The following is a 26,916-nucleotide window of genomic DNA, read 5'->3' as shown; positions in this document are numbered from 1 at the left end:
TTTCTGACTTACTTCACTCTGTATGACAGTCTCTAGATTCATCCACATCTCTACAAATGACCCAATTTTGTTCCTTTTTATGGCTGAGTAATATTCTGCTGTATATATGTACCACATCCTCTTTATCCATTCCTCCACTGATGAACATTTAGGTTGCTTCCGTGTCCTGCCTATTGTCAGTGGTGCTGCTGTGAACACTGGGATACATGTATCTTTTCTAATCAGGGTAATAAGTTTCAGCAAGATCTTTTTTGATCCATCTCCTAGAGTAATGAAAATAAAAACAAAAACAAATGGGATCTAATTAAACTTAAAAGCTTTTGCCCAGCAAAGAAGTCCATAAACAAAATGAAAAGACAAGCCACAGAATGGGAGAAAATATTTGCAATTGAAGCGACCGACAAGGGATTAATCTCCAAAGTATACAAATAGCTCATGCAGCTCGATATCTAAAAAACAAACAACCCAATCAAAAAAACGGATGGAAGATCTAAATAGGCATCTCTCCAGAGAAGACATAAGGATGGCCAAGAGGCACATGAAAAGCTGCTCAACAACACTAATTATTAGAGAAATGCAAATCAAAACTACAATGAGGTATCACCTCACACCGGTTGGAATGGCCATCATCAAAACAATCTACAAACAACAAATGCTGGAGAAGGTGTGGAGAAAAGGGAACCCTCCTACACTGTTGGTAGGAATGTAAAGTGGTACAGCCACTGTGGAGATCAGTATGGAGGTTCCTTAAAAACCAAAAATAGAACTACCATATGATCCAGCAATCTCACTCCTGGGCGTATATCCAAAGAAAGTTATTTCTTAAGTTGGATTTCATATAGTGCCTCTAAAAGGCATATATGCAATAGGAGATAAAGGTAAAGAACATGGCATTTGAACTAAGAATCTCTTTTTAGAGGTTGTTTATGAGCTCTGAGCCCCAGTTTCCACATGTGCAAGTGGGGCAAAATAACTAACAACTTCAAATGGCTGACTGTGGGTATTAAACAAGGTAATCTACACAATAAGAAAACAACCAATTTTTGAACACATACCATATGAGCACACATGAAAAGATGTTGTTTCAGGACCACAATTCTTTTTTTTTTTTAATTTATTTATTTATTTTTGGCTGTGTTGGGTCTTTGTTTCTGTGCGAGGGCTTTCTCCAGTTGCAGCGAGCGGGGACCACTCTTCATTGCGGTGCGCGGGCCTCTCACTGTCACGGCCTCTCCCGTTGCGGAGCACAGGCTCCAGACGCGCAGGCTCAGTAGTTGTGGCTCATGGGCTTAGCCGCTCTGCGGCATGTGGGATCTTCCCAGACCAGGGCTTGAACCCGTGTCCCCTGCATTGGCAGGCAGATTCTTAACCACTGCGCCACCAGGGAAGCCCAGGACCACAATTCTTTATCTGATGCCCATAGGACCAGATTTTTCTTTGAATTCAGAGATTGTGAATTTTTTAGGAAGGTAATATAATTCAAATTTGTGTGTGTGTGTGTGTGTGTGTTTTAACTACCCTAGAAGGATCTGGGGCAGCTCTCTGTAACCAAATATGTTAATTTTTCTTCAGTGAAATGTATAAAGATTCACTTTTAAGTGAGAGTAAGAAATATTATAAGTAGCCTCAAGCCAGATTTAGTTATCAAATGAATCTGCATTAAATTACAAAAATACTTTGTTTTCACAACCTTTTGAATTTGAATTGTGATTGGGGATTTTGACCTGTATTATCAACATTGTTGTCAGTTGGCCGTGCCCAGTGGAATGATTTCATAGCCATTATTTTCTGGAGAGTTCTGACTTCAAAAAGCCGAGTATATTTTTCCCCTAAACCATCAATATAGTTTAGCTTTGTCTCCCAAACTGGCTTTTACATCCTAAATTGATACAAATACCCTTTGTGGAATCACCGTGATCTTTTAAAGATCTGCTGGTCAAATGCATTGCCAGCCTTTGCTATAGAGTATTTGGAAAAACCATCAGCCTAAATGCTCTCAGGAGAAATTCCTCTTCCATGTTGCATACTTTGTCTAAAAGGATCATGTTTTTACATTGTGGGCTTCCTCTGTCTCCCCAAAGTATAAAAATATGAGTCTGCATTTATATTTTAATTGCTCCAAAAGTTGAGGTGACTTTTTTGCTACATGTTTCTGCAGGAGAAAGTTTCTTTGCAAGTCATGAACTTTAAATGCACAACCGTCTCTTTTGCTAATGAGACAGCAGCCCAAATTTTTACCTTCTGACTCTCTGAGGCATGACATTCTGTTTTATCGTTTTTTAACAGGAAAATGGCTTGGACATTTCTGGAGTAGATATGATTATATTTGTTGATTGGGTTTGTTAAAAATGCACTCATATTTGGCCTCTCCTAACATGAACATAAAATACATTGCAGACATTAAGGATCCCAGATAGTCTGCCCATTAGGACATTAAGAAGCAGATGTGATTAAAGGGGCGTGTACTCTGTACCTTACAGGCAAAACCACTCATACTGCTTTGGGTTAACTGAATGTTAAGGTTTACAGACATGAGGCTCTTCTAGGCAAACAGCTTTCCTCCCTATTCTCTAGACTAATAACAAGCACAAGGGCAACAACAACAAAAGCTCAGTATCTAACCACTATTACCACAAAGAATTTTCCGGCTCCCTGTTGTTGTACCAGGCACTTTGCTAAGAGCTTTACACGTTCCTCTTTTTACTTGGCTTGACAAATTTTAGAACTATTATTAGCTTTTTGCATAGGTGAGGAGACCCTGGCTTAGTGATTTAACAGCAGGAGACATCCACATGAGGAAGTTATTTCTGAAATGGAAGAGAAAGAGCAAAAGGGAACTGATATTAAATTAACACTTACTATGTTCCAGACATTTTACAGAAGGTGGTGTCACTTGGTACTCAGAGCAGCTCAGAAGATATATAATCTTACTCCCCAGGTGAGAAAACTGAAGTTTGGAGAGATTAAGTAGATCAAAATTAGAAATCTAGTAAACAGGAGAGATCAGATGCAAATCCTTGCATTTGACTCCAGGGTTGAGTGCTCCACATTATGTAATGCTGTCTGCTAGTTGGGTACCATGCCTGGATACACTGGGGCAATTAATAATCTGCCTTATAGCAGCTCATGATCTATGTTGGGAAGCGATTTGTATACACACGACTAATACTGGAGTGAAGACAGAATTACTTAATGTATGTTCCAGATGTGCATTTGAGACGCTTGGGGGAAGATGCTTCTCCCATTTCCTTCCATTTGTAGGGAGATCATTTGACGTAACACTCCTGGTCTCTCCACTTTGTAGAACAGAGTTAAGCATGAACCCTCTTCAGAAACAAAACAACGCTACTTTGGAGTGTGTGATATTGTGCCTTATAATAAGAAATATATATGTGGTCTCCACCCCTGCTTCTGGAACCAGAGCTGCTAAAACCTTTGGAATTTCCTAGGTGGTGAGAGCAAAGTGTCTTGTGTTACGTTAGGTGTCTTGTGTTACGTTAATGAGGCGACTCACAAGTCACCCTAGTTCAGCTAAGGATGGGGAGCTGGTCACCAGAGGAAACGACCAGAGGCTTGAAAACTTTCAGTCTCATCCCCTTAATCTCTGGGGAGGAGAAAAGGCTGACGGTCTAATACATCACCCCACCAGTTGCCCATGGCCAAGGATTTAATCAATCACGTGTAAAGCAAAGAATGGCGCTCATTATCCAGTTCTACAAAGATTAAGTCGTTAGCCCTTGCAACTGCTGACTGACAGTACACCCTGAAAGGAATTCAGAACAAAAACCAGGACGAGGCACTCTGTGCTTTGGAAAAATGGCCCCTTAGGTAGTTAGAGATATCTCAGGAAAAAAACTCAATGATCTGCAGGGTGAACTGGAAGGTGGAGACCTCAGAGAGCTGATGATGAAAGTTCCAGTCTGGGTTCAAAGATCTGAGAACCAGGAGAACTGATGGGAGTTTCTGTCCAAAGATTGGCAGGCTCAAGAGCTGGGAAGACCCAGTGTTTCAGTTTTGAGTCCAAAGGCAGGAAAACAGCCAATATCCCAGTTCAAAGACAGAAGACAGGCAGGGAGAATCCCCTCTCACTCAGGGGAGGGTCAGCTTTTCTGTTTTATTCAGACCTTCACTGATTGAATGAGGCCCACCCATGTTAGGGAGGGCAGTCTGCTCTGCTCAGTCTACTGATTTCAAAATTAACCTCATCCAGAAACGCTCTCACAGAAACACCCAGAGTAATGTATGACCAAGTGGCCAGACACCCCATGGCCCAGTCAAGTTGACACATAAAATCAACCCCCATCCTCCATATCCACTCTGTACCCCAATCACCCTCATACACCATACAAATAAAATGCCTCGTATCCACAGGGCATTTCGGAAACAGCAGCTATTGTGTTTATTATCCTAAGATGACTGTCAGAAGACACACAAGGCTTTCCTTTTCATAAGTCTTTAGTCACAAGATTGAAACAAGTCCTTGGACACTGCTGAGCAGGCTGCCATTTTCAAAAAGAGCCTAGGGCTTCCCTGGTGGCACAGTGGTTGAGAGTCCGCCTGCCGATGCAGAGGACGCCGGTTCGTGCCCCAGTCCGGGAGGATCCCACATGCCGCAGAGCGGCTGGGCCCGTGAGCCATGGCCACTGAGCCTGCGCGTCCAGAGCCTGTGCTCTGCAACGGGAGAGGCCACAACAGTGAGAGGCCCGCGTACCGCAAAAAAAAAAAAAAAAAAAAAAAAGAGTCTAAATCATCATGCTAAGGGAAAATGTACGGAAAGAAAAACCCCTAAAGAAGCAAACTGTAAAAGATGCCAAGGCTTATAACAGGACCCACACCCTCTCTGATCTGAGCGTTGTTAGAATCTGATTTCTTATGGCTCCTTCTGAAGGAGGATTTGTATCAATAGTTACTTGGGCTGATGGAGGTCTGGCCTGGTGAGAGACTGATACTGTCCCATGCCTTCTCAGCATTTCCACCTGAACAGAAAGGCACATCTCTGGTTTATGTCACTCAGAACACTGCCCACTCACTCTAAGGTGTCTATTGCTGAAATGCCAAGAGAAATATAATCATGATCATCATCATCATCATAGTAATAATAATAATAGTAACTTACATTTATTTGGTGCTTACTGTTTTCCAGGTACCATTTTAAGCAGTACAATGTCATTTGATCTTCATAAAAACAACTTTGAGGTAGGTACTGTTATTATCTCCAATTATCATATGGGAAAACCAAGGCTTGGCAAAGTAATGACACCATTTTAACCATAAACAAAAGACTGCTCACATTTACTGAGTGCTTTCTGTAGATGAGATTATCTCATAGAATTTTCACAACAGATTATTTGGTAAAATGTCGTATGAATGAATCCAGTTATACAGATTAGAAACTTGAGTCTTAAGAAACAGCCTGTCCAAGATCACAGACTTCAAAAGGGAGATGCTCGGACTGTAGCTTGTGTCTGTCTGACTTTGGGACTTTTGCTCATGGTTAGAGTACCTCCTGGCCTTCTCCATCTTTCCTAAGAGGTTGGGTGAAAGAAAGGACAAGGAGACTAGAGCCGGGAGGCCTGGCTTGTCAGGCCAGATCTGGTATTAGTGTCCTAGGACACCTTGAATAAGACACTTCCTGTCTGGGTCTCAATTTCATCACAGTAAACTAAGGAGGGCTGGGACTAGATATTCCAGTGGGTCTCTCACTGCGTCGAGTATGAGATAGTGTAGTATCATGGAAAGGCTGTGGAGTTTGAGGTCAAACAGACCTAGGTGTGAATCCCAGCACCCTCTTTTCTACCCTCACTTAAAAGCTTTATAATCTTGAGCAGTTTATTTACTTGGCCTATTCTTATTCATTTATTCAAAACTATACACTGAGCACCTGTTTTATGCTAGAGATAATATTTGTCTGGGATGAACACAGAGATCACATCCATGCCTTCATGGATTTATGACCTGGTGGAAGAGAGAAATGCTCAGTTTTTCTCTTTGAAAAAAATGGAAACGAATCATACCTACCTCATAGAGAAGCTTATTAAGATTGAAGGAAAATGCATGCCCAAAGCACACTGCCTGGCACCTGGCACTTGTGGTGCCTTTGGAGCAATGGCTGAATGAAGCCTCAGCGTATGTTGTCCTGGGAAATGCTTGCAATTGTTCCCTCAGCTGTTGCTTTCTATCGTGCAATCTGAAAGGTTGTTTTGTTTTGTTTCCCGCTGCCTTAGTCCTCACAGGGTAGATCACCTTAGTCCCAAGAGTACATTGATTCTCTTCATTTTCACCTGAGACTCACATGGACCCAGGGGTTGTAAGAAAGGTGTGTTTCAGACTTTGCGGGTCAGGGCTCTAAGTGCCACTCAAGAGCCTTGAGAAGAGGTGGATTGCTGTGGTCAAGAAAGGCTGGCGCTGGAAGGGCAGTGAACAGCAGAGTTGTGGTTACATTGCACAGAGGGCTGGGAGGCAGACAAACAGGAATGAGCAGATGAAGCGGGGGCTTCTGCAGCCCACTGGCTGGGTGATCTTAGGCAAGTCGCCGTCTTGTGAGCTTTGTTCGGCTCATCCTGTAGCACCTGTCATTTTACATTGTACTCGTTCTTTCCAGCTGGGTGAGCTGCGTCCATATCCATGGTCTCTACCATGGTCCAACCTCTGGCTTGAGCTATAATATATCAAAACCCTCTTACACCAAGAAAAATGTGTCCACCTTTGCTTCCTCTGATCTGTATGCACACAGAGTAATCTCACATGGCAAATATAATCTCATATCCGCTAGTTTACCGTCTTTTAATGTCTTCCCACTGTTCTTGAGGTAGCTAACAAAACCTCAGCATGACTTCTGAGTCTCCTCCAGGCTTATCTCACTCTACTTTCTTCTTATTCCTCAAACTCCAGCCACACCGGCCTCTTCTCGTTTTCTCCTGACTCCAGAGCCTTTACTCAGTCTGTTCCCTCTACCTGGAATACTTTTCCTAACCCCCAGCCTATTGGCTAGTTGACTTTCACTCATTCTTCATATCTTAGCCCAAGTATTACTTCCTAAAAAAAGGCGTTTCCTGATCCTAAAGACTAGATGAGGGTCCCCTTTCCTTCATAGATTTCCCATAGTTTGTCATTTTAGAGGTGTATTTTTTGTATTACTATTTTAAAGTGTCTGTTTCTCCCATTTGACTGTTAGTTCTGTGAGCACAGAGTCCACATTTTATTATTTTATCCTTATCATCTACCACAGTGCTTGTTACATATTAAGTGTCACGTAAATGTTTATTGAATAAATGAATGAAGGAAGAAATGAAATGAATACATTTATCTGTCCCCCACTTTGGAGACTGGGGACCAAGCCTTCATTATTCTGGACCCAGCACATAGTAAAGCATCTGGAATTAACAGACAGTTTTCTACAAGTGTGTGTTGATAGAAGGCGCTTCAGTAGCTGCTGTACTGGATGGTTTGAGAGTCTCACCCAAACGGGTTTCTGTGACACTGAGTCTCTGCCCCTCCACTTCTTCCAATGACAGTGAGTTGGCTGTGTCGTGTCATGCCTTTGTACCGTCTACGCACAATTAAATGAAAACCCAAGACTCTGGACAAAGCCTTTCTGTTTTCAAGCGTTTAAGATGCTTGACGTATCTAAACTGTGTCCACGACCCTTGTCACCCTTTGTCTTTCTTGTTAATAAAGGACATATGTCTGCTGATTTCAGCAGAGCCTCAAGTGCTCCCTGAGCTACTGAGATGAGAATAAGTCAGTGCTTGGATAGTCTAAGAAACACGGGGACAGAGGGACTGTGAAATGTTAATTGAAATAAAGCGTGCAGAGGGTGATGAAGGGTGATACACATGTGAGAGGAGCAGGAAACAGAGAGGTGTTGGCCTGGGGTATTTTATAGGCTGTGTGCCTCCAGGCATTTCTCCTAAGGATGCCCAGAGAGGCCCCTTCCAGAAAATGTCTGCCTCCAGAAAGAGAACTGATGTAGAGAAGTCTGCCTGCTTGTTTTCTGACTTAATTCCTGCTCTCTTTTAAAGCACCATGCTGGGGGAGAGCATTCTGTAGATATAAAGCTGTCCTGTGGAAGACAGAGAATTCAGGAGTCCTGAGGATAAAGGTTTAAAGAAAATACCTCTCCACCCAGCTGATCTGAAAATCAAGGCAGCCTTTTGTTTCAGTTGGTAACTGTTGAAGTCAATCCTCACCCAGAGTCTCTGCATAATTAATACCTGGTGTTTGCATAGTCGTCTGAAGATTTTAAAGAAACTCTCACATATATTTTCCTCAGCAAATCCACGCAACACCACGACGCTGGTGTTACTGTTTCCATTTTACACAAGAAACCAGGATAAGGGACTCGGGCATAGTCAGGCTGCTACTAAGTGGAAGAGCTGGGAACTGGGAATAGTACTCAGATACGCTGCACTAAGACCCACTGTTTTGTTTATTTTTTTTTTTCTGGGACTACTCTGGTGGTCCAGTGGTTAAGACTCCGTGCTTCCACTGCAGGGGGGCACAGGTTGGATCCCTGGTCAGGGAACTAAGATCCCACATGCTGTGCAACACGGCCAAAAAAAAAAAAAGTGGTTTTATTTTTTCCTACGATGCCCTATAGCACCTCATTACTGTGATCCTGTGAATGAATCAGGTGTGCTCAGAAGCATGACAGTTTTTTCAGGGATCTCGAATTGTGCTCTTATATGGGAGAAAAAGAGAGAAATGTTCACGTATGATTGGAGAGCTGAGGAATTATTGGTTGTTGAGATTCACTTCTGCTGTTCAGCTGCCTCATCTCCAGAGTTCCTGCCACCACCTGCGTCCAAGCAGGTGGTCCTGTGGTGTCAGGACCACTTCAGGCATCTCCTAACCAGTCTCCCTGCCTCAGGTTTTGCTCCCCATATCTCTGACAACCCAGCGATGCCCTGCTGTGGCCAGAGCGACACTACTAAAAATATAAATTTGAATCACACCATTTTCCTCCTTAGAATTCTTTGGTGGTTTTCCACTACTTCCGGGGTAAAGTGCAGAATACTCGGCAGGGCAGATACACCGTTCATAACTTGCCCGCTCTCTGTGTTATCCCTTCATCCACTAAACTAACATTTACTGAATGCCTATGGGCTGCTGTGCAGCACCGGGGAGAAGCACATGACTAGGTCTGATGCACAAGGACTGTCCAGTCTGGAAAGGGGTTTCAGATATCCTGAATTGTATCTTCTGGCCACCGCGGGAGGTTCCTCCTTTCCCAAACTCTATGTGTGTTTATATTATTCCCATTCTCTAGGATGTCTACTGCACCCTACGTGCACGTGCGCGCACACACGCACACACCGCCAAACACCCACCACCAACTTTCTGCCTGGTGAATCCATCCTATAAGGCAAATTTAAGTTGTTACTGTCTTCACTCTTGACATACCTCTTAACAATGCTCAAGAGGTTAGTTCGTTCCGCTTTCTTTGCTTTAATTAGAGCATCGCCTTGGCCTTGGATTATAATTATTTGTGTGAACATCTGTGTTTCCAAAGCCTTGTGGCCACCTTGGCAGGAGGGACCCCACTTTCTCTCCTGTCAGTGCTAGTGCAGAGCAAGGCTCCAGGCGTGGGTACTGAGCTTCTTCACAGCTCCGTGTGCCTGGCTTCATGCTGCATGAGTTAGACACCGTTCTGGCTGTACTGGCTGTACCCCCGCCACCCCCTCCCTCTTGGGTTTAGGTTCCAGAACAATCCTTGGCCACCTGTCCCGCCCTATTCTTTAGAGGCAGACTTTCCATGGAAGGGTTGCTTTGCTCTGTGTAGTGTCCACTGGCACATAGCCCACTGCATAGCCCATAGCGAGATCTCAAGGAACAGCTATTGCTTTGGGAAGATGACAAGGGCTTGTCGTTAAAATTGCTGGGAGTACATAACTAGCACCCTTTTGTTTTATATATATACATATATATATATATATATATATATATATAAACGGGCATACCTTGGAGATACTACAGGTTCAGGTCCGCCCCGATAAAGTGAATATCCTATAAAGCAAGTCACACGAAGTGTTTGGTTTCCCAGTGCATATAAAGGTTGTGTATACACTATACTGTAGTCTCTTAAATATGCAATAGCATTACGTCTAAAAAGCAATGTACATAGCTTAATTTAAAAATGCTCTTGCTAAAACATGTTAACCATGATCTGAGCCTGTAGTGAGCCGTAGTAGTAACATCAAAGATCACAGATCACTATAACATATGACAATAAAGAAAAGGTTTGAAATATTGCAAGAATTACCAACATGTGACAGAAAGACAAGAAGTGATCAAACGCTGTTGGAAAAATGGTGCCAGTAGACTCGCTCAGTGCAGGGTTGCCACAAACCTTCAATTTGTAAAAATCACCATATCTGCAAAGTATAATAAAGTGTAATAAAACAATGTATACCTATATATGTATAGACATGTATACCTGTATACGTATAATACATGTAATATACATATGTGCTATATAATATATATAAATACATCATAGGAATGGGTGAATAATAAGGATGCGTACCATTTATTGAATTTATAACACATAGTCAGTTACTAGTGCTTTGTGTCTATATGTTCTCATTTAATCCGTAAAATAACCCTGTGAAGTAGTTATTACGTTTGCTTTACAGATGAGGAAGCCAAGACTCAGGAAACCTAGGTAAATTAGCCAGATTAGTCACATGTCTTGTAAGGGACACAATGCAATTTCCAAATAGATCCAGGTCGCTGAAAATGTCTATGCTTGTGCTGTACTTAAGAGGCAAGTAACTTCACTCATGAAAATATAGTTATATGGAAGGATGCAGGTCAATTTTTTTTCCTCTGTGAAGGGAAACAAAATAATAGCTCTGTGCCACTTCCTTGGGTATGGTCCAGACTCAGTTTCCCTATTCTGCAATTTGTTACCAACTGACCAGGTTTGTACAGGATGGGGGCAGGTCTCAGGATGCGGGATTTTCGGTCCTAAAACCAGGACCGAGATCACCCTAAATTCAGGGCTGATATGATAGCATTAAAACACTCAAGATAAAATTTATTCGATCACTTGCTTTATACCAAAGAGTGTATGGTGTTTGTGTGTGTGGGTGTGCAAACACCATGTAGTACTGTTAGAAGAAATGGAACATATTTTCTTATATCATTTATTCAAACTCCAAAAGAGAAGCTGGACTAGACCAGAACAGGAGCAGCTTTGGCTGAAGTCTAAGATACTCATCCTTACCTGCTGTAGGATGGGGAAAACCACAGACACAGACATAGGCATATCCTATCACTCACTGCACAGACCCACACATACTCTCATGTTCCGCAAACTGGACATATTTTCCACAATCTCACCTTCTATTCAGGCCCTGCCAGAGATATAAGCAAATATTCATGTAGTCACACAGCCACAATTTACATATATTCATTCATTAGACATAACCATACATAGGCCCACCCAGGTTTATGTTGGATTCATAGGTATTCACACATTATCACATACCTGCACCCAAATAGACTGCAAAAGTACATGCATACCCATCCAAATACACTTTCAACAGATATTACATGTATCTGCATGTGATGCGATGTTTTCATGTTCACATGAAGCAACACATGCAAAGCAAAATTTGTCATGTCAGAGATACTCCTTGATACGTATATGCGTTCATGCTTGCAGATACGCCACTGCACATACTCATGGGCACAGAGCTGATCTTTTACCCGCTATGTTACCCTCACTTCCAGAAGCATTTTCAGAGATGCTAGCGTATTTGCCCTAATGCCTACGTTCAGTCACACTCAGAGGTGTAAAGGATACACAGATTCAGATACATGCACATGCACATTTGTGTACTACACACCTTTACCCACATGTACACCCATCCATATACATACGTGTGCACACATGCACAATATACCGTGCGCAGTTGCTTGAATTCCCCTCTGTGACAAGACAGCATTTAAAGGCACACTTTAAACAAGAAATATAGGTACATACATACATACAGCGGGCACACACACAGAAGTATACAAATATTTTAACCCTATATTGCATCTACCCATAACTACTGATGTATATGCGTTTTCTCTCTCTCTATCCTATGGATGTAGGATACGTATCTACAAGATCCACAAACAGAAAGGATCCCAGGTCAGATGATTGTTCCTACTTCCCACATTGCCCCCAGTACCCAGTGGAGCCAGTGGATCTGCTGATTCTTTGTGTCATCTTCAAGGAAGACGGGGGTTATGCCCAGGCCACTTGTACATGATCTTTGCAAGGCACCACTGCCAGCGAGGTCCCCAGAATTAGCATGGCTCAGGAGGAAACTGACCATGGAGGAATGTTTTTCTACTTAGCTAAAAGGATCCGGCTCCTTTGAACACAGACTTTCTGCTCAGAACTCCTAATGCATTCCACATTTGGCCATTAAATCCTAATTGGAGGCCTGCTGGGGGAGGTATGAGGGCCCAGCCTGCCAGCATTTCCTGGGTCACATCCCTGCAAGACCCAGCCTGACCCTGTACCCTTGTTTGACCTGCCCTTCTGAACTCTTAATCCTACTACTGGTCACAAAGAATTAGGAGCTCGGTTTACTCCTGAAACCACAGGAGTGTCCCCTTTGGTCTTCCTCTCATCTGTCATCTCTGCTCCCCACCCCCGTCCATCCCACACACATATACACACTTTGTTATTCTTTCCTTTCCTCCTCCTTGGTAAGGAGTCAGGATGTCTTGTGGGGGCTTCATTGAAAGGCTCCAAAAGCCTGAGATTTTTATGATGAAACCGTTGTCCTTGGTAAATGTCAGGCCTTGTATTTGATGATATTTATGACCTTTTTTCCATTAGTCTGCCATTTTCCTGAGAAACTATGACCCTGGCCCTGTCAGCCTAACCAGGCCAGTTTTATATATAGTAAGTGCTGTGTGGATGAGAAGAATCCTGCTCTCCCCAGCCCAAATGACTCTCTATCCCATCAGATTCAGGGCATATCTCACCAGGTATCAAAAAGCAACCAGAGAGATAAGGATGAAATAGACTTCAAATGATCGCTTTGGAGGGTCTGGATGATCTTGGAGTGAGATCAGCCTTAACCCTGCCGCTCACTAGCTGTACTGACTCGTACAAGGCACCAACCATCTTGGGTCTTCAGTATTCTCATCTAAAAAGTGGTGATGATAACCCCTGCCCTGTAAATACTGTGAGGATCCAATACATGAACACAGGGAAAAGTGCTTTGAACAATTTAAATTTTAATCCAATATCACTGACGTTGAGATAATAAAGGGGCTCCCTCTTCATCGATGGGAGCTTCAAGATAGACTAAGAAAGATTATGATTGCCCTGAAATCTGATGAAAACCACTTTTCATGGCCACTGGCTACAAAATACAGGGAGACAAATTCTGGTTCTATCTAAGAAATAATTTCCCAAGGGTCGCACTGTAAGAGGATGAAATGGGATGCCTTGGGGTCTGTGGTTTCCCCATCGTTGGGGGTATTTACCTCTTGCCTCCTGACCATGTCAGTTTTTGCCTTGCTTCTCTTGCTTCAATTCTGCTTTTTCAAAGATGAATTCTCCTGTAGACCTAAAGTCTTCTCCAGTTGCTGAGCCAACCAGAGAAGGTCAGCCATAAATCAATCGGTGGGCCCCGGTTTCCCTGTCTAGAAAGACTTGGGATTAAAGAACAAGTCAAACCTGCACCCAAGTCTCCATCATGACTGCTGAGCGCCCATCTGTCAGTACAGTAAAGAACACGGGCGCTAGTGTCAGACTCATGATTTCAAACCCTTGCCGCATCCCTTACTAGTGTCGAGGCATTGAACAACTTAATGAAATTCTCCGTACCTCAGTTTTCCTATTTTTAAAATGGGGGTAGTGATACTACTTACTTTATAAGATCATTGTGGGATTAACTGAAATCATCCATTTAATGTATGTGTCCCAGTTTCTGGCATGGAGAAAGCTTCTGGTAATATTAGCTTTGGTCATTATAACGATGACAGTGCTGATGGTGAGTTAATGATGATCCAAAGCTGAATTTTCTTTAATATGTAATTTTTTATATTAGACCCAGAAGCCTGTGTTCCATGGAAAGAATTCAATTCAAGCCCATTACCTATAGTCAGGACACAACGAAAAAAAAAAAAAAATAGACGATGCTGTAAAAAAATAACTCATTGGGGCTTCCCTGGTGGCGCAGTGGTTGAGAGTCCGCCTGCCGATGCAGGGGACACAGGTTCGTGCCCCGGTCCGGGAAGATCCCACATGCCGCGGAGCGGCTGGGCCCGTGAGCCATGGCCGCTGAGCCTGTGTGTCCAGAGCCTGTGCTCCGCAGCGGGAGGGGCCGCAGCGGTGAGAGGCCCGCGTACAGAAAAAAAAAAAAAAAAGCTAATTGGAGGAAGAGGATCTCATTTTAGATTGAGTCAGGAAGGACAGCAATAAAGCAGTGGCATTTAGCTTCGCTCTAAAGGATGAATAGGGTTTATCCAGGTGTAGAGTGGAGGAAAAAGCATTACAGACAGAAAGAAGTACATGGGCAGTGATCCAGAAACATGAAAATATTTGGTGAGTTGAAGTAACTGGAAAAAAACCCTAATGTATCTGGAGCATGCTAAGTGGTACTATGCAAGTTTGGTCACAGGACAGATCCTGCAGAGACTTGTTCATCAACCTTGTTAAGGTTTTTGCTAAGGGAAGGATCTTAACACATGAGTAGCAGGGTTAGTTTTATGCTGGTCACATGCAATTAAGTCACAGTGCAAGATTTAAAGTAGCAACATCTTACCATAGCCTAATAGTACTACTGTTAGCCTTTTGCTAAATTAATGAAGAGGGAGAGGAAGGCTGACCACATCATGGTTGCATTATGCTGCAGTGTTTCACAGAATCATTAGAAAACTGCCTTAGAAGTCACATATGAGCACTGGTGCTCAGCAGAGGCTATTACACCTTCACTAGATCTACAAGGTCAGCTTCTTGTTTTGTGCAGTGTCACATGCCCAGAGCCTAGAAATATTATATGTCACGTAGTAGGCACCCAATAAAATTTTTTGAATTAAATAAATCAGCTCTACGGACAGTCTGAGCCACTGTCACCAGTTGGTGACTTCTTTAGCTGTTGAATTCAGCAGGATACTCTTCTAATACACTTGTCCTTAGATCAATTTAGTCCAGGACAAAATGTTCTCAAATTCCAGCATCCCTCTCAGATATACTCCTGGCTCCCCATTTTGGGGGAATCTAGGCCACATGCTAACACTCTCCCAAATACCTTTTTGCAGTCTCACCAGACATTGGACCTGCTTTCTTTGTAGACCAGTATATGGGAGAAGTGTAGGTAGTAAGATGTTATATTTTTGGCTTCTCTCAGTTTTTCCATAATATTCCAAATCGAGTGAAACAATACTAGGACATCAAATTCAATCTGCATCATCATACCTATGTGAATATTTTTTACAATAGCATGATAAAAGGAAGCATACCAAGCTGAAGAATTTGCAATAAGAAAACAATTGTAAGCCAGGCAATATGTGAAATATATTTTCATGCTGCTTAACATTTTTTTCTGCATTCTGAACAATTGTATGTGTTGTTCATCCTGTTTTGTTTTTGATGTGAAATGGTAGCTCTAGTAGATGGTGGTTCGTTTAACATAGTTAGATGTCAAAGTGAAATCAGTTTCCAAAATTACTTAGTTAACATGTTCTTAATCTCCAGAATCCTAAAATTTGGGATCCATGTAAACCAGAGAAAGTGTCAGAAAGATAAATAAAGCCTCCAGGGATCCGTGTGAAGCAGGCTTTGAATATAGGGTCTCACACTTGCACAAGTGGAATTTGTACATATGTCATTATTTTCAAGATAAATATTTAAAACTTCACTCCCATTATGAGGTAGAATATAATTTTAGTTATTCCATAGTTAATAAGTGAGAGAGAGCATTCAATTAGTTCTTTCTGGAGCCAAATTACCTCTTAGTAGCCAGTACATGCTACTAATAGCTCAAAAAATAATTATTGAATTAATAAATTAGTGAATGAGTGAGTGAATGAATGATCTTACTGGAAGGAAAAAGGACCTTAATACCATACAAATATGAATTTGAATTTTGGCTTTGTCAGTTACCATTGTTGATAGGTTGTATTGTATTTTCTTCAAGTGTTTTAGCCAGTTCAGGCTGCTATAACAGCATATCATAGACTGAGCAGCTTGTAAACAACAGAGAATGATTTTGGGACCTAGAGTCTGAGATCACAGTGCCAGCATGGTCAGGTTCTGGTGAGGACCCTCTTCCAGGTTGTAAACTGCCGTTTCCTCCTTGTATCCTCACTTGGGAGATGAAGAGGGTGAGGAGAGCTCTCTGGAGCCTCTTTTATAAGGGCACTAATCCCATTCATAAGGGCTCCACCCTCATGACCTGATTACCTTCTGAAGTCCTCACCTCCCCATACCCTCACACTGGAGATTATATTTCAACATAAGAATTTCAGAGGAACACAAACATTCAGCCCATAACACTAGATGTTCAGTCTACATTCCCTCTAAGAGGCTCAGACATTCTCATTCATTGCCAATGGGAGGAGAGCAGGTGTGATGACTTAGCAGAGATTTAAGAGCCCCTGTGTGGTTGACTTGTGACCTCTCCCAAGCTCGGTTCAGAGTCTGCTCTTTCAGCTGTATCTGACCATGCAGACATATGAAACAAGCCAAGGCTGATCCACAAAAAGTAAATGTGAGTTGTTATAAGCCTCTGAAATAGTTTTGGTTGTTCACTTCTGCCTCACAAACTTGAAAAGTCTGACTAATGCAATATTTGTTTGATCTTGGCCACTAAAGCACTTCAAGCCTCTTTCCTCATCTGTAAAATGGGATAATATATACCTACTTTACAAAGTACATATGGGGATTTAATGAGAAAACAAAATAGCTACACTGTGCAGACATAATACATGGTATAAAAAGAAAGTCTCAAGTGTCTTCCTCATTTATGTGAAACCTTTTCAAGCTCATTCTCTCTCAAAGTGCTACTTTATTTATTTCTTTTTCCTGAACTCTTCAGGAAATGAAAACTATTCGTTTTCATTCCAATTCAAGCATCTTCATTTATCAAACTCTATTTATTAAACACCTATTATGAACAACATTCTTTGGCAGGCATTGTGCCTATAAGGTAATGTTTTCTTATTCACGCTTTCCAGCTGAAGAGCAAAATAAGCAGGGAAAAAAAATATGTGTAGCACATGTACATAGGTTTCTAGCTGAAAGCAAATCTCTGCCTTAAAGGGAACTCCGATTCCCACTAGTGTTTTAATTAAGAGATTTAAATATCAATATTTTATGAGAGTTCACATAATCAAACCTAATTAATAGGCCAGAGAAACAAATCCAGATATTCAGACTACAAGACAGGATTGTTTTAAACCAGTATCAGTGCTGAAATGTGGAGAATAGTTACCCCAAAACATGGAAGTGGAAAATGAGCAATCAAAGGAAAGCTCATTAAAAATAGTGTTAAAAATGTATCATGACAGCAAAGTGAGTAGTGGTATTTCTCTAAGTGTGGGCCTCTGAACACCTGCATCAGAATCACCTGGGGAGGCTAATTAACAGGCGGATTCCTCATCTCTGCTCAGGCTTATCTGATTAGAATCTCTGATTAGACAGGTTAAAGAAGCCACATTTGTTAGTCTCTCCCAGTTTGCTTCAGGACCTTACATTTTTGCTGCTGTTGTTGATTTGTTCATTTAAAAATTTTTTTAACATCTTTATTGGAGTATAATTGCTTTATATTGTTGTGTTAGTTTCTGCTGTATAACAAAGTGAATCAGCTATATGTATACATATATCCCCATGTCTCCTCCCTCTTGTGTCTCCCTCCCACCCTCCCTATCCCACCCCTCTAGGTGGTCACAAAACACCGAGCTGATCTCCTTGTGCGATGTGATGCGGCTGCTTCCCACTAGCTACTACATTTGGTAGTGTCTGTATGTCCATGCCACTGTTCCACTTCGTCACAGCTTACTCTTCCCCCTCCCCGTGTCCTCAAGTCCATTCTCTACGCCGCCGTCTTTTTTCCTGCAAGACCTTACATTTTTTAACAAAACTATCTTATTACTTAATTTCTGATATGTTTTTAACTACAGTATGTGTAATTCACACAAAGTGAAATGTACAAATCCTAAACGTTAAGTCTGATGTACGATTTATTCATTTGACTCTGTTGAACTGAACACACCTGCCCTCACCACCAAAAACAAAATATGGAACATTTTCGTATCTGTAGTATCTGTAGTTTGTTCCTTTGAATAGTATTCCAGAGTATATCACAATTTCTATCCATTGTCCTATTCACGGACATAAGAATTGTTTCAAGTTTGGGGCTGTTATGAATAAGGATGTTATAAACATTCTTATATTATTTTTGTGAGCATATGTTTTTATTTCTCTCGCATAAATATCTAGGAGTAGAAATGGCGGATCGTATAGTAAGTATATATTTAAACTTATATGATACGGCCAAAGAGTTCTCATATTCCTACCAGCAGTGTGTGAGAGTTCCAGTTGTTCTACATCCTTGGCAATATTTGGTATTTACAGTCTTTTTGATTTTTGCCATACTAGTGAGTATGGAGCGACATGACATGGTGGTTTTTATTTTCACTTCGATGGAGACTAATAAAGTTAATTAACCTGATGGCTAATAATGTACTTCTGGTTATTTGCAGGTCTTCTTTTGCGAAACGTCAGTTCAAGTCATTTGACCCATTTTTTTCCATGCTCACCGCATTTGGAAAAGCACAGCTCTGGAGGTAAGTGCCCTGACCTCACAGTCAAAAGCCTTGGTTCTTGATTGACTCTGCCATGAATCAGCTATGCGAACTTTTGGTCAGGTTGGCTTATTTGCTTCCACATCTACAGAATGTGGGACCTGCCTCTGTCATTCATTTACTTACTTCCATGTGTGTGTGTGGAAGCAGAACCAAAGCAGGAACTAAGAGAATAAACACCTATTTCTTAAAGAAGAGAGCATGCTCAGGGAGATCTGAGAAAATGCAGACATCAGACCTGCAGCTTTTTGCATCAGTTCCTACATGAACACATAAAGGTTCAATAATTAAAGGCTGTTTTTGAGTAGTCGCAGAAGCAGATGTAGTGAGAATATTGTTGAATTAAAGGTCTTCCTTACCTTTAGCCTTACTCTCACCCCACCCCACGGAGTTAATACTACCCAGCTTTCAAGGAGGGAAAGAAGGGCTGGAGGGAACTAATGAGAGCACAGAGGTTGATGGGTCCCTGAGGTTCTGTATTGTTTTGGCCATCTCTGTGAAAGCAGATGAAAAGCCAAGATGGGTTTATGGAAGCACAGCTGTGAGGATGATCAGATAGGCCCCAGAGTGGCAGGAAGAGACCAGGAGAAAGCAAAGAGCTGAGTGTGTGTGTGTAGAGCCCCTGAAAACCTCCCAGAGATCTTCCACGCCTCGGCGTGGCGCCGAATCAGTTAATTCACTGTGTACACCCAAGACCTGAAGAGGATTTGTAACAGCACAGCAACAATGGAAGACTCATTAAATATCAGGTAAGATCAGCCCCCATAAGACACTACATGGTCTCTGTTATTCTAAAATCCACCTCAGAGGAAATGTGAGGCAATGATCTTAATTGATTTCGTTTTGTGTTCCCATCTACAACTATATATGGAATTGAAACAATATAGAAATTGTTAATATACAAAAAAGTAAAGGTAAGTTTATTTCCATACAATTTTGTGGACTGAAATTAGTGTTCACTGTACGAAGAATTTTTATGTTCTAAAGCAACATATCTAACTGTGGCAAGTAGCCGTGGAACCAGCGCAACCCACAGAAGTATGTCTGAGTCAGACCAGCCAAAAACCTATTCCCTTAGCAACACTTACTCATGTTATCACCATTTTTTTTTTTACTAGGAACAATTGGAGACTGATGTGAGAATCTATTGCAGACAGGTTTTTTTTCTCCCTATAAAACTGTATACTGAAGACTTACTTAGTCATAGCACTCATTCTCAACAAATCCTTTTGCTGTCTTTGGAAACTCCTAAATTAAAGAATATTCCCAGGTATACATATTACTGTGAATCATGGTAGCAGACGTATGATACAGTGTGCTGGTGGCAGGCACCGTGGCACTCTTTCCCAGTGAACCTGGAGATGGTGAGAATCCTTCAGAATTCAGATCTAAAGGCAGCCATGGCTAATCAATCTGAATCATCGTAAAAATGGGAACTTCCCTGTGGTTCCTTTCACCAATCCTTGACCTAGGTATCTGGAATCTGACTCCTCCAATGAAGAATGTCATCCCTAGAATGGATAAAACTTTGTCAGATCCCACAGTGATGTTTGTCTGTTGCCTGTGCTTCCACTTCATACATCAGGCATAGGGTTCTTCATGATGTTTCCCCTGTCCAGCTTTACCTCTCTAGCTTCTGCAAGTAGTGTTCCTCTCTTCCCACCATATGTTTTTAAAGTATATCAAATCCTCTTATATTCTTTGTCAGTTCTTTGACTTTATAGACACCTTGTCCTCTCCTTGCATCATGTTATAGCACCTCATCTCACCATCACTACCACCACTACTGAAGAGGATCTTCTGATGAGACGATGAACTTGGCCATCAAGCTAGTTAAATACTATGAGCCTTTGGCAAATTGTTTCTGTTGTCCTTCAGCCTCATATTCGCTGTTCCTATCTCTCCTTTCTACTCTTGGGGCTAGCAGTTCATAAACCACATCTGTCAGACACCCTTGCCAACTGGCTTCTTGTTAGTTTATGCCGTTGGGAGGCACACATGGGAGTCTGGAAGGAGTGAAGAAAAAAAAAGTATGTTTTTCCCATCTTTTGGCACACATGGGAGTCTGGAAGGAGTGAAGAAAAAAAAAGTATGTTTTTCCCATCTTTTGAAGGAGTGAAGAAAAAAAAGTATGTTTTTCCCCTCTCCAGCAGTGGCAGCAACTGTGCTGGCTGGCGCATGTGCAGTCCTGGGCTCCCACTCAGGCAGCTAGTTTCCAACAACATCAGCGTTGGTAGCAGGCAATGGTGAGCTCCGAGTAAAAGCGTTCATGTTCTCTTTTTATTAGTTTCCTGCAGTTACTGACCTGTGACTGTCTCATTTTTATCCTTCTAGTCCTGTAACACCTTTGTCAGCAGTTATCTGTTTCCAGTTCCTTATTTTGTAATACCCAGAGAGGATTCTGTTTTCCTAATGCAGGATATGAAGAGCAAACAGGAAGATTATTACTTAGAAGTTGTCTTCAAGGGGCTCTAAGAAGCTGAAGTAATTGTTATGAATCATATCCTAAGAGCAAACCCTATCAGGCTGTATCTCTTGGGCTTTACCCTCATTTAAACTCTAAGCACTTGATCCTTCTCTAGAACAGGAGTCGGCAAACGTTTGTATGTAAGGAGTTAGATAGTAAACATTGTACGGTTGATGGCTCGTACAGTCTGTGTTGTAAGGACTCAACTCTGCTATTGCACCAGGAAAGCAGCCATAGACAATACATATTGATAAATAGGTGGGCATGGCTTTGTTCCAATAAAACTTTATTTACAAAAATAGGCAGCAAACCAGATTTGGCCTGTGAGTGGTAGTTTGTTGATTTCTGCTCCATAGCGTCCAGAATGAGAGCATAGAACAGATAATCACTAAGAGGAGATAACCATTCATTCCAATCATCCATTGTTATTCAGTTTTCAAATCATTTATCAGTTATTTGCCGATGCTGCTCTAGGTAACTGGGACACAGTGGAGATTAATATATGTACATTTCAAAGAAGGAGTATTTAATTTTATAGATTAAAGCACAAGAAAATCTAATTTTCAGTAAGTCTGGAAATGTCCCTTTAACTCTAAATGTCAAGCCTTTCCCTGTTAACTTTTCCCCAGTCATAGACAGTCTGCCACCTGTCCTTGTGTAATCCTGTCATGACTCTAACTTTGACTTAAGAAGAAGTCTTTCTTTCATTCAATGAAAGGACATTTATTACACAGATGAGCACTAGCTTTCCAATCCAAGTGCAAGGCTTTAATCAGCCCCGAGAAACACTTAAAACACACGGAGCCTCTAAAATTCATTATCCTCTGGGGGAAAAAAAAATCCACTCCCCCACGCACAAAACAATTCCCTTGTTCTTATCATGGAAGAAACAAAATATACCAGCAGAATGTTTCCTGTATCCCCTAAATAATGCCTGTAATTAAATGCACCATGTACATGATCGAATAAAATTTCATTTGCTTTCCAGCTTCCTCTAAATAACACTACGATTTAGAAGATCAAAGCAACAGATCATTTTAAGTTTCTTAGATATTTTTTCAAGCACTAGCATTCATCTATTAAGAAAAAAAAATACCTTCCTCTATTCTGGAAAAGAACAATGGTAACTGAAGTTTCTCAAATTGATCTCAAATCTAATTATCAGTTTGAAATCCTATTTGGAACTTGTTTTCCTCCTGTCACAAAATGGACTTATTTCCAAAATTCAAGTTATCTTTTTCTATTTTTTTTTAAATTTTAATTGAAAACAATTTCAAATCTAGAGAAAAATGTTTGTAAGATTAGTGCAAAGGATTGCTGTGTCTCCATTTACTCAGAGACCCCATTGAAATTTTACCAGTTGTCCCAATAATATTCTTTATGGCAGAAGGATCCAATCTAGTATTACATGTTGTTCCCAGTTGTCGTGTATCTCTGATCTCCTTCAACCTGCATAAGTTGCTCAGTCTTTTCTTGACCGTGACATTTTTGAAGATTAGTAATCAATTGTCTTATAGAAAGTCTTTCCTTTTGGGTTTGTCCAGTGTTTGTGCATGATTAAACTCAGGTCATGAATTTTTGGCTAGAATATCACAGGATCGATACCGTATTCTCACTGCCTTCCATCAAGTGGCACAAGATGCCAACTTTTCCATTACTGGTGGTATTAATTATTGGTCACTTGGCATCGGCGAGTTTTCTCTGCTTTATAACTACTTTTGTAATTAAGACATACCTTGCAAGGTGATTATTTGAGTTTATGCAAAATCCTGTTTTACATCTCATTTCCATCCTTTAGTTTTAGCGTCCATCGATGTTTCTCACCCAAATTATTTCTATGATGATCATTGAATAATTTTAAACTCTGTCATCCCATCCATATTTATTATATTACTGCAACACAGAGCTTTCGTCTCTCCCCATTTATTTATTCATATATGTCATTGAAGACACATGGATTCCTATTTTACTGAATGAGCTATAATCCTTTACTATCATCATTTATACATACTTGCAAAGTGCCCAAGATTTGGCCGCCCTTTCAAAGAGATTAAGTGACCTATTTAAAGTCACACTATTGTTTAAGTGCTAGGGCCAGGAATATAACATAGGGTTCTCACCACATTGATTTTTAAAATATATCTAAGCCTTTTAGGTTAATGAAACAAACATTTCATGTTCCTGTGAATATTTGGAATTACACATTCTGCATTATCTTGTCTTCAAGTTATAGAATACCTAGGATTTTCTTAGGTGAGCAAAAGTTATTGTTGTTTCAAATCACATACTATGTTTTGTGGACTGAATGTTTGTGTCCCCAGCTTCAAACTTCACATATGGAGACCCTAACCTTTAATGTGATTGTATTTAGAGGTCGGGACTTTGGGAGGTAATTAGGTTTTCATGAAGTTATAAGGGCAGGGCCCCCATGTTGGGATTAGTTTCCTTTTAATAAGAGGAAGAGGGACCAGAACTGGCTTTCTCTCCCCCATGTGATGATACAATGAGAGGGAGGCCATCTGTAAGGCAGGAAGATGTTCTCACCAGGAACCAAATCTTCTAGCACCTTGATCTTGGAGTTCCAGCCTCCAGAACTGTGAAAAATATTTGTCTATTGTTTGAGCCACTCTGTCTGTGGTACTGTGTTATAGCAGCCCAAGCTGGCTAAGACACTCTTTTAACAAAACTAATAGTGACATAATAAAAATAGATTTAAAATAATCTTGCCATTTGCAGCAACATGGATGGACTTAGAGGGTATTATGCTAAGTGAAATAAGTCAGACAGAGAAAGGCAAGTACTGTATGACATCACTTATATGTGGAATCTAAAAAATACAACAAACTGGTGAATATAACAAAAGAGAAGCGGACTCACAGGTGTAGAGAACCAACTAGTGGTTACCAGTAGGGAGAGGGAAGGGGGGAGTGGCAAGATAGAGGTAGGGGATTAAGAACTACCAACTATTGTGTATAAAATCAGCTACAAGGATATACTGTACAACAGGGAGAATATAGTTAATATTTTATAATAACTATAAATGGAGCATAATCTATAAAAATTGTGTATCACTATATCGTACATCTGTAACTTATATAATAAAACATATAATTTATTAATTAAATAAAGGTAATGGAAAAACCACTATTGGTTCTATAAAAGTCATCAAGAAACGCCATGTGCGTATTTCTCAAGTAATGACAACATCTCTTGCTGTAGCTCTTCGAAGTTTACAGAATGTTTTCTGGCACATAGTCTTATCACTTTTGAAGGATAGAAATGGATAGCTTCTGTGTGTTTTCCATACAGCTTGGGTATTCCTGCTTTTCATTAAGAAAGTCCCCCTCTCCAATCTTATGTCTGCCGGAATAAGGAAGGAGGAATCAGAGAATAATGACTAGAAACAGGATAAAGACGATCTATTGGTAGCTTCCTCAGTGTCATTTTTTTTCTGCTACTGTTTACAAATGAAACCCAACCTGCACTTACTAAATGTTGAATTGCTATTTTGGGCATTTGGATCACAGTGAGCCATCCGACAGGAAGCTGGGAGACACTGGACGTCATGTAAGGAGATGACAAGTGACTCTGTGTGTGTTTGCCTTTAGCTCTCTAGGCTGGCAGGGTCTTCCTGTCCCACATATCTGTATGCTCAGCTCCTGGTGCTGGCCAGAAGTCTCTGATTTCTTCTTCAGTGACAGCAAGGGCAGTTGAGGACTTAAGTCAATGGTTACTGATCTGAAGTCTTTCTCAAAGGCAGAAGTGGAAAGAGCAAATCCCAACTCTGCCACTTCCTATCCTGATGTCTGGGGCAAGTGATTTCATTAATCTGAGCCTTACTTTTCTCACTACCATTTGAAAATGTGGACAATGTAGGAAGTAGTTATGAATGTGTTACATGCTGAATGTGAAATGATTCATACAGAAGTGACACTACACAACTGAGATAGAGTTTCTTCCGGGCTTCAAGGTGTTGTGAAATCTTTCGAGAAGGCAAGCTATGCATTACGGTTCACCGGAATATCTAGGATTAAGATTATTATAAGTAATAAAATGACTTAATAATCCAGAGGAGAAAAGACTGTGTTGATGGGAGGTTTCCCAAGGGTGAGAGCAACTTAGCCTTTGTGGCTGGTCAGGACTTAAGTGACTGGCGTGAAGGAAGCAGTGAGACATTCTGGGTGTTTTTAGTTTAGTTTAAATAACAATTAAACAATCATTTGAATGTCTACTAAGAGGTAAGATTTACATGGCCACTTTAAATATGATATTAAATAAGGTGAGCTCTGTTATTTTCCTAGGCTGCCATAACAAACTACCAGAAACCAGGTGGCTTAAACAGAAATGTAATCTCTCGGGACTTCCCTGGCAGTCCAGTGGTTAAGACTCCGCACTTCCAAAGCAAGGGGTGCGGGTTCGATCCCTGGTCTGGGAACTAAGATCCCACATGCCGTGTGGTACTACTGCCAAAAAAAATAAAAATAAAAGTAATTAAAAAAAAAATGTATTCTCTCACAGTTCTGGAGGTTGGAAGTCTGAAATCAAGATGCTGGCTGGGCCTCACTCTCTGAAGGCTCTAGAGGAGAACACTTCCTTGCCCCCTCCTACTTCTGGTGGTTGCCTGCAACCTTTGGCATCCCTTGGCTTGCAACTTTGTCACTCCAATCTCCATTGGTCACTTGACCATCTTCCCCCCGCGTTTCTCTGTTTCTGTGTCTCTTCTTCTCTTATAAGGACACCTGTCGTATTGGAGTAAGGGCCTGCCCTGCTCTAGCATTAGGTCATCTTAACAGGCACCTTAATTCTACTTGCAAAAATCCTATTTCCAAAGGACGTCACCTTTACAGGTAACAGGGTTAGGGCTTCAACGTATCTTTGTGGGGTTCAAAAGATATTCAAAGAGTCAAACCACAATAAGCTCTCTCTCCATTAGGAGTTCATAGTGAGAGACAGAGACATGACATCACAAGGTAACTGTAATATCATTTGAAAGATGCTATGTTAGATACTTGTTCAGGGTGGCATATGATGATAAAAGAAGAATGTTTAATTAGACAGCAGGGCAAGGGGATGGTCAGGGAGACTTTCCATGTTAATGTATCGGCTGAACTCTGAAGATGATCTGGAGTCAGATGAAGAAGTGGAGAAAGGTCTACCCAAGTGAAAGGAACAACACAAATGAAGCCAGGGAGGCATGAAATACTTTGTGTGTGGAGGAAACTGTAAGCAAAATTTCAATATTGATCGAAGAGCGAGAGGCAGAGAGAGCAGAAGAGATAACCCTGGGGATCTGGGTTGAGCTGGTACAGAGAGTACTGTGTCTTATCATGTTGGGAAGCTTAGACCTGCATTCAGTTTTCCATCACTTACTAGAATAGTGCATATCACAGTGCGGTCAGGTCACTGGTTGAAGTAAATGGTATATAATTGTCCTAATTACAGTCGCTACGCTGAGCAAACACATAAATTCACAGTACTATGCATGAAAAACATAAGTGAAAATTAAAATAGTACCAAACTGCAAATGTATCGGAGTAATGGTTTTTGAACTGCCAACTCATGCAAGCATATCAGGGTTGTCTGGAAATTCAAGGTGGAGTTTCTGAGACTCTTGGATACTCAGTGCC

At 41.1% G+C, this 26,916-nt stretch overlaps 1 long non-coding RNA gene across 1 annotated transcript in view; it reads left to right on the top strand.

Moving 5' to 3' along the window:
• Positions 1–5,164: 5,164 nt before the first annotated feature.
• LOC307176080 overlaps positions 5,165–26,916 on the top strand; it is a 197,974-nt gene continuing 176,222 nt past the window's right edge. The window contains exons 1-2 of the long non-coding RNA XR_013824596.1: positions 5,165–5,196; positions 18,721–18,804. This is a non-coding gene — a long non-coding RNA (uncharacterized lncRNA). The remainder of the gene's footprint in view (positions 5,197–18,720; positions 18,805–26,916) is intronic.

This window comes from Stenella coeruleoalba, assembly GCF_951394435.1.
Source record: "Stenella coeruleoalba genome assembly, chromosome: 17".
Lineage (NCBI taxonomy): Eukaryota > Metazoa > Chordata > Mammalia > Artiodactyla > Delphinidae > Stenella > Stenella coeruleoalba.
Note: the sequence above shows the minus strand (reverse complement) of the source record. Positions and strands in the feature narration are given on the sequence as shown.